The sequence below is a fragment of the Lampetra fluviatilis genome, chromosome 78 (assembly GCF_964198595.1).
Source record: "Lampetra fluviatilis chromosome 78, kcLamFluv1.1, whole genome shotgun sequence".
Classification (NCBI taxonomy): Eukaryota; Metazoa; Chordata; class Hyperoartia; order Petromyzontiformes; family Petromyzontidae; genus Lampetra; species Lampetra fluviatilis.
The window spans coordinates 2,119,166-2,127,641 of NC_136352.1; the positions used below are offsets into that span (position 1 = coordinate 2,119,166).

Consider the following 8,476-nt stretch of genomic DNA (forward strand, 5'->3'; position numbering starts at 1 on the left):
GTTGCGGATCGGGGGGTCTTGTTGGGACCATCTCGGGCCGGGGTCAATGGACCCGATTTGCTAGCGGCTCAGACCATGGTGAAAGGGGATGGGGACCCCTTCATTGCAGTCCTTAATGTAGGATCGCGAACGGCCGTGGTTCCTCAAGGGACCGTGCTTGCACACGCAACGCCGGCGCCCTATGAGGAACCACTCGTGGGTCAGGTAACCACCGATCCTCCGTCGCGACCGCATTCGGACTGTGATGACGGATGGCTGGATGCACTTTGCGCGGGATCTGTGGATCTGTCCGACACGCAGCGTGCGCAGCTGCGAGTTCTCCTGAAAGAATTTGCCGACGTTTTTAGTAAACACAAATTTGATATTGGTTGTACTAAATTGCTGCGACACCATATTGACACGGGTGACAGCGCGCCAATCCGCCAAAATCCCTTTCGGCTCAGTCCCGCCGAAAAGGATCATGTCAAATCGGCTGTTGATGACATGCTAGCCGCCGATATCATTTCCCCTTCCAACAGCCCGTGGGGCGCACCGATCGTTTTGGTGAAAAAACACGACGGCTCACTGCGGTTTTGTGTCGACTTTCGGCGATTGAACAAAATTTCTGTGGCAGATGCGTACCCGCTTCCTCGAATGGATGAGTCGCTCGATGCCTTGGCGGGGGCGCGATTCTTTTCCACCCTCGATTTACTATCTGGATTCTGGCAGCTTCCTCTGGATGACGAATCAAAACCTAAAACTGCTTTTCGGACACCGCAAGGTCTCTTCCAATTTAACCGCTTGCCGATGGGCTTACATTCTGCGCCGGCAACTTTTCAGCGGTTAATGGAACTGGTCTTGGCAGGCTTGCAATGGGATTCGTGTTTAATTTACTTGGACGATGTCATCGTCTTTAGCAAATCCTTCGAGGAACACCTCCAGAGGCTGCGTGCTGTTTTTCTCAAAATGCGGGCTGCCAATTTAAAATTTAAACCGCAGAAGTGCCATTTGCTCCGCGAATCGGTGCGGTATTTGGGTCACATTGTTGGGCGCTCGGGGATATCCACTGATCCCGCCAAAACGGAATGCGTCAGCTCCTGGCCGACTCCCACCTCGGTGGGAGAGGTCAGGAGTTTCATTGGGTTCGCGTCGTACTATCGACGGTTTGTGGCTGACTTCGCTACGATCGCGAAACCATTGCATGCCTTGACGTCCAAGGGAGTCAGGTTTCATTGGGGGCTGGAGGAGGAGGCTGCTTTTCACGCCCTCCGGAATGCCCTGGTGGGGGCTCCGCCGTTGAATTACCCCGACTTCTCACAACCCTTCTTGCTCGATACAGATGCAAGTAACACGGGCATCGGGGGCGTGCTGTCCCAACTCATTGGGGGCGTAGAGCATGTGGTGGCTTACGGTAGTCGGGTACTGTCTCCAGCGGAACAACGGTACTGCGTTACCCGTCGGGAATTATTGGCAATTGTTTATTTCATTCAGCAGTACCGCCCATATCTGTACGGTCGGCGTTTCACCGTCCGTACAGATCATGCGGCCCTACAGTACGCTCTGCGGGTTCAACAACCATCGGGCCAGTTGTCTCGATGGTTGGAGATTCTCCAGGACTACGACTTTGTCACCACATATCGTAAGGGCGTCCGCCACACGAACGCTGACGCCCTGTCACGGTTGCCACCCACTTCGGAGTGCGCTTGCCTCCTGGGTTCGAGGCGTTGTAGGCCCCCGAACGTCACCACCGATTCGGTCCTCGTGGCCGCCGCCGATGCGCCTTTGGCTTCGGGTCCTATCGAGCAAGAAGGGAGGGATTCGTTGCTGGGGTTGTCGGTCGCGGAATGGGGACGCCTCCAAATGGAGGACACCTCCCTCCTCGCTCTGCGCCGTCGCGCAGGGGGGGTTGGGCAGGGGGTGGCGAACATTGACTCGTGGGGGTTGTTCCAGGGTCTTTTAATGCACTGGGACGAAAAAACCCGCCGCCAGCAGCTCGTGGTGCCTGCAGCATTGAGGGGTAAGGTGGTATGGGCTGTTCATGAGCGGCTTCTGCACTTGGGGGTTCACAAGACCTTTGCCACGCTCCAGCTCGATTTCTTCTGGCCGGGCATGGCAAAGGACGTGGGGGATCTCCTGGGGTCGTGCACGCAATGCGCGCAGCGAAAGCCACCAGCTAGGGGGTCCAACCCTCCGCTGCAGTCCATAAAGGTTTCCCGGGTTAACGAGCTCGTTGCGCTAGACATACTCGGGCCATTTCCCGCTACACCCAGGGGGAATAGGTATTTATTGACAGGGGTCGAATACTTCACGAGATGGCCTATGGCCTGGCCCCTGGCCAACCAGTCGGCAGCAGCCATCGCGGAGGCCTTTGGCCAGGGCTATGTCCTCGACAAAGGTGCTCCGGAACGGCTGCTTACTGACCAGGGTAAGAATTTTTCGGGAAAACTCCTCCGCGAGGTGTGCGACCTCTTGGGTACGGAGAAAATTCGGACCTCCCCGTATCACCCTCAAACTGACGGGATGGTGGAACGGCTACATCGGACCATCACGTCTATGCTGTCCCAACAGGTGTCCGAATCCCAGACAGATTGGGACCTTCGCATAGCCGGTGTGTTGCAGGCCTACAGGATGGCTCCCCATGCGGCCACCGGATTTTCCCCTTTCTTTTTAATGTATGGCCGCGAGGCTAACCCCCCTGTGACGACCCAGCTGAAGCTCTCGGCGCCTCAGGCGAAGTCTACCTTGTCCGAACACGTTAAATTTAACATCAGCAAATTGTCTGAGGCGCGGGAAGCGGCCGTGCAAAATTCTGAACTCCGCCAGAAGGCGAACGAGAGGCTTCGGCTGGGGCGGGTACATGTGTTCAAATGGAAACCAGGGGACAGGGCATGGTTGCACTGTCCCCAGGTGCCACTGGCAACCTCGTCAAAGTTGGTACGGCCGTGGCGGGGGCCAGTGGAGGTCGTACAGGTCTTACGGCCGCAATGTGTTCGCGTCAAATGGGGGAGGCGTCGGTGGTACGTGCACCCCTCAAGGTTGAAACCGTTCATTGCGCCGGCCCGTGGTTCACACACACACACGCATGGCCAAACGTGTGAGGGGTCCGCCGACTCCCCGACGTCGCTGCTCTCGCCTAACATGACATCAACTGTTCCATCTCCAGGTGCAACAGGAGTGACGGGTCCACGCCCGCCAACCCCTCCCGGAGGGGTCGGGGGTCACTCGGCAGCGACGCCAGACTCTCTTGCACCCGGACCGTCACCAACCACCACTGAGCGTGCCGGGTCGAGCCCTTGTGACGGGCCCGCCGCGAGAACGCGCGCCAAAACGCGCAGACTATTGTGAGGTCGGCCGTTGGGGGGCCCTTGCGGACAGTGGGGGAGGGGCATCCGGAGCGCGTGTATATATGTTGGGTTTGCGGAATGGGGTATTTATTCGGGAGGGTGCGCCGGGTTATTTTTTTCTCTTTCTTCTTCTACCTGTTCCTGTTGTCGTTGTTATGACTGTTATCGTTCTTGTTAAATTTACGCGAGGCACACACGGTTTTGGGGAGGCATGCACCTTTATTCTGGTTTTGTTGCAGCCGGGGACGGCTGCGAGCTGTACAAGGGGGGGTGATGTAGAGGTGTAATTGTGTATGGGAGCGGATGGCAAACAAACACAAGGGGCGTGGTTAGGGCCGTACACATAGGAGGTGGCCACACCGACGTCCGCACCTGCATCCCCCACGGGCCCCTCCCGGGGGGGCCGCGGACTATAAGAGGGGGTGAGCCGGAGGGCTCGAGGTCGAGGTATCAGCTTTAACCAGCGAAGACGGAAGACCAGCTAGAATAGGCCCCGGAGCTCCCCTGGCTCGCTGTCCTTATCAGGGCCGACCAGGGCAAGCCGGTGGCGTGGCCCCGAGAGCCCAGACTGACGAGCAGGTCTGGGAACTCAGGGGGTCGGATCCCAGCTTGACCAGGGCTGGGACAGGTAGCCTCCCCTAGCTCCCTAGTGGAGGACTTGGGCTTAGGTTAGCGGGGCTTAGATGTTGTGTCTCCCTGTTAGCCGAGTAAGGGGACGTTACCCCTTAGGTCCTGTGTATACTCGCTAACTGTATACAAGTTGTGTTAATAAATAAGTGTGCCTCCGATCCCGTCGTCAAGCCTCCTGAGTAATTACTACACATATACTGTACTATCATTCTACGCACTCCCCATAACAAGGTGTCTTCACTGCACGACAATATTTGTTCTCATATTTACCACGTTATCCTTCTCTATTATCAGTCCTGCGCTTTTGCCACCAAATTCATCCATTTCCGGCTTCTTACTATCCTCTCTGCACGTGCACGGCTCACCTCCAACACACACTGCAATATGTATTTTAAAAACATGTCCTATTCTAAAATATTTACATCTACGTATCAACACTACCGACCTCCTTCTACATAACATAGATGCTATACAACAGCTATGACTAAAAAACATCAAGTCTATATCACCTGGTAAGGAATAAAAAGCATGCAAATACACGCACTGGCATTAAAATAAATATATATATATAAACACACCACCACACACATACTATTAATAGCCACATCAAGCACTACAAACAATTACTTCGTTCCTTTGCGGCTTATGTCTCCACATTCCTACAACGATTACACATTCAACTATAATTTCCCTAACAATCTCTAAATAGCATTCACTCAGACACTCACTATTTACTCTTTTTTTTATGCTTATTACCTTTGACCTCCACCTATAATGTTCCTCGCAGAAAACGTGCACTTCTCTTCACCAAAGCCGATTACAATAATTGATGCGATTCGCACAAGTGTTGCAATGGCTGCACCTAGAGCTAATGAAACTCATACTTTTGGTTTTTCGGTAAAGTCACGTAGGTTAAAAGAAAACAAATAAATTAAATCACGACGTTTCGGAGGCAACACAAGCTTCCGTCTTCAGGTGAAACACTTGATACAGCAATTTTGCTGTGACGGTTTCCCCTTAAGACGAAAGCTTGTGTTGCCTCCGAATCGTCGTGATTTAATTTATTTGTTTTCTTTTAACCTACGTGACTTTACCGAAAAAACCAAAGAGTATGAATCCTTGCAGTCACGAAAGCTTCAAATCTAGAGCTAATGAAACTCCTTAACACAAAGTTAGACAGCATGCTGCCTGAGCTGCACCTACAGCTAATGAATCTCCTGAACACTAAGAAGCAAGAGCATGTTGCCAGGGCTGTGATGGCTGCAAGCAAGAGCATGTTGCCAGGGCTGTGATGGCTGCACATATTGATAATCACACTCCTGAACACCAAGAAGCAAGACGGCATGCTGCCAGTGCTGCTATGCCTGCACCAACAGCGAATGCAACTCCTCAACAGCAATGAGCTTCACAAAAAACCAACACAACACAAATGGCTGCTGCCACAGCTAATCAAACTCCAGTCAACCAACAAGCAAGGCAGCTTGCAAACAGCACAACAATGGCTGCAACCCTGCTGCCAAAAGGAAAAGTCTTTCCTTTCCTCACATTCCTCACTTCATTTACACTTCTGATTCAGTAGTTGCCATTGGTTCCATGTCTACTTCTTGCAGCTACTGCCATGCAATGACATGAAAAGGAGACCATCCAGGGCTATGCTGTAACTGTACCAATTAATGACCATCCCAAACCAATTCATGTATTGATACCTGGAAACACTACCTATGCAAGCCAATTCCGAAACAACAACATAAGATAAAACTCATGCTTCCAAATTACATGTTTTAGGTACAAACCAATTCATCCCGACATCTGGCTACATGCCCACATTTAAAGTGCAGGGCCAGGTACATAATCGCATTAGCAGTCTGCTGCCACTACCTAATGACCTACCTACATTACCACAGATCTACCTGCATGTCTGACAGTTCTAGACAGGCTCACCAGCATCGCTAAAATGTCATCAACACCAAGATGCAAGTCGTATTGCTGTGGCAAAACATGATCCATAAGGAAAACTCTGATGTTCACAATCTTAAGGTGACAGTTTCAAGTTTGCCATGGAAAAGATGACTTCAGAGTACAATGTTGTCATTCATGCCGAGTAAACGCCACATGGTCAACATGAGTGCCGCTTAAATGCACTCACAACATCTGAAGTCGCTGTCATTCTGACAGCTGAACAACATGTCACTCGAGGCATCGTCTTGCAACTGCGGAGCAATACCCTACACAGAAATGAAACACACCGATCCAATAATGCTCTTCAATGTCTACTGATTTTTTGGCAAGGTGATGATGGCTACAATTTCTTACTTCGCCAAACTAACCCAGCAACAGGCTTGGCAACACAAAATACGATTTCCGCCATGGACTTCTTTGCCTTCAGGATCATGGTGCGAAACGGCAGCTTTAATCTCTTCTTGAGATGCAAAGAGCTCTTCCACCAATTTGCTATCGATTAGCATGCGAAAATTGAAGCTTTATTCGATGAAACCTACCAGATGGCAAAACATCCAACATTGTCTATCCCTGAAGCTCTCCAAGGGCAACGAATTTAAAAGCTGTCCTCATTATGAAACAAATAAAAGGCCTGCAATTGTATAACACAACCAAAAAAACATGACAATATACACACTCTTTGGTTATTTCTGTAAATTCACGTAGGTAGAAAAATAAAAGTGATCTATTCTTTTTCTACCTACGTGACTACTGAAAGAACCAAAGAGTATGGATTCCTGAGATTCATGAAAGCTTAAAATCAAGAAACAATATACACACATTTACAGACTTCATTGGCAGAACTAAATAATTATAATAAAGCCAGCATAGCAATACATTACTCTTAATGTTTGATTATTGAGACCCTATGCAAAGCCAGGTAACTTAGCTAGTATTGAATAAATACTATACTTTCGATGTTTGTGCATGAATGGGGAGTGGTAGTGCAACGGTTAGCATGCTGAGCTATAATCCCAGTGAGCCGATTTATCTTCCCACAGAGCCAAGGCACAAACGTCGTACTCAGATTGTAAATGTTGTGGCTTGGCTCTCCAACACACAACCGGCGTAGTGCTGCACTAGTGACGAATTGGCCACGTGCTGTTTACGTGACAAACCCTTACTAATTGGCTGTCGGGTTTACCGACACATTTAGAGTCAACATCACCACGCGTTTAGAGTATTTGACCGACAGACATTTACCCACGTTGATAAGCCACTTTGTTGTGGGCTGGTCGCTTCTGAAAAATAGAAGTATAGCAGCTGAAGTGGGCTTGGCCTGGTAAGATAAAAAAAAAACTGTAGAAACATTTAAAAGAAACAAAGTTTAAAGGTAGTGAGCCAGGTGAAAACAAATTAAACTTAAGCAGAGAATTAAAGCAAATGCAATCAGGCGAGGGCAGGAGGCAAGGCCCCGCATGGCTAGGCCCCGCGTTGTAATGTTCCAACCTGGACATCGATTCCGTACTCGCTGCTCGTCAATTGATATCCCTACGAGAGAGAAGGAGCGAGGCTCTACCTGGGTAAACAACTACAACCACCACAACAACAACCACGATGTGAGCTTCTCACCTCGGATCTCAGTGAGCGCGCGCGCAGATCGGCACCTTCCTGGTGTCTCGTTACGTCACGCAACAGCAGGAGGTGACATGACGTCACTAGCGGGCCACAGCTACCCCTCGCGTCTGACGCCGATGACGCAATGCAGTGGTGACGTCAGAGAGCGGGTTTAGAGTTTAAATTCATATATAAATCTTGACTTAAAGCTGTCGTGACAGCAGGAATACATTATATGGGTCTTTTGATAAAGCCACGGCCTCAGGGCGCCCTCCGATATTACATTTACATGCAAATGCCGTCTCTAGCCCCGCCCACTTACCCTTGGGCTGCACCCATCTCAGGCCTATTTCACGTCCTGCTTCAGAAGCTCTCTCGCTGTATTTTTTTACATCTGAAGACGATCGCTTGTGTTGCCATCGAAACGTCGTGATAATTTTTAAATTATTTTTTAAAATTATTTTTCTATCTGCTTGGCTTTACCGAAAGACCCATAGAATGCCACGTGTAGACACACACACAATAGTGTTCATGTGGTTGTTGAGCTCACGCACCCAAGCAAGGGGTCTCTATTCAGGAGAGAGGGAGCAATGGAAAAGGAATCTAAATAAACTCAAACAACCGCTCTCTGACGTCACAACTCCGCATTACCTCATCGGTGTGAGACGCAGACGCCCGGGGGAGGTGGACCTCGCTAGTGACGTCATGTCGCCAAGGTATTCACCCTCCCCTCCAACCCCCCTCCCCTCCAACTCCCCTCCAACCCCCCTCCCCTCCAACCCCCCTCCCCTCCAACCCCCCTCCCCTCCAACCCCCCTCCCCTCCAACCCCCCTCCCCTCCAACCCCCCTCCACCGCGAGTTCACTCACATATGGGCCTAGGTCATTAACATAATTTATTAAGTTAAGACCGCCGCACATTGGGTAGGGGAGTGTGTTGTACTCGTTTTTTTCGGTAAAGTCACGTAG

The 8,476-nt window shown here is 50.5% G+C and overlaps 1 protein-coding gene across 2 annotated transcripts in view; it reads right to left on the reverse strand.

Annotated features, from left to right (window-relative positions):
* The window catches only part of LOC144953543 (uncharacterized), a 37,512-nt gene extending 29,928 nt beyond the window's left edge, over window positions 1-7,584 (reverse strand). The window contains exon 1 of one of the 2 annotated variants that reach the window (XM_078884090.1): window positions 7,524-7,584. The gene's annotated coding sequence lies outside the window, so the exon portion shown is untranslated. Of the gene's footprint in view, window positions 1-6,099; window positions 6,147-7,523 lie in introns of those variants that run through there. The other variant, XM_078884091.1, reaches the window with a different exon arrangement.
* Window positions 7,585-8,476: the final 892 nt, after the last annotated feature.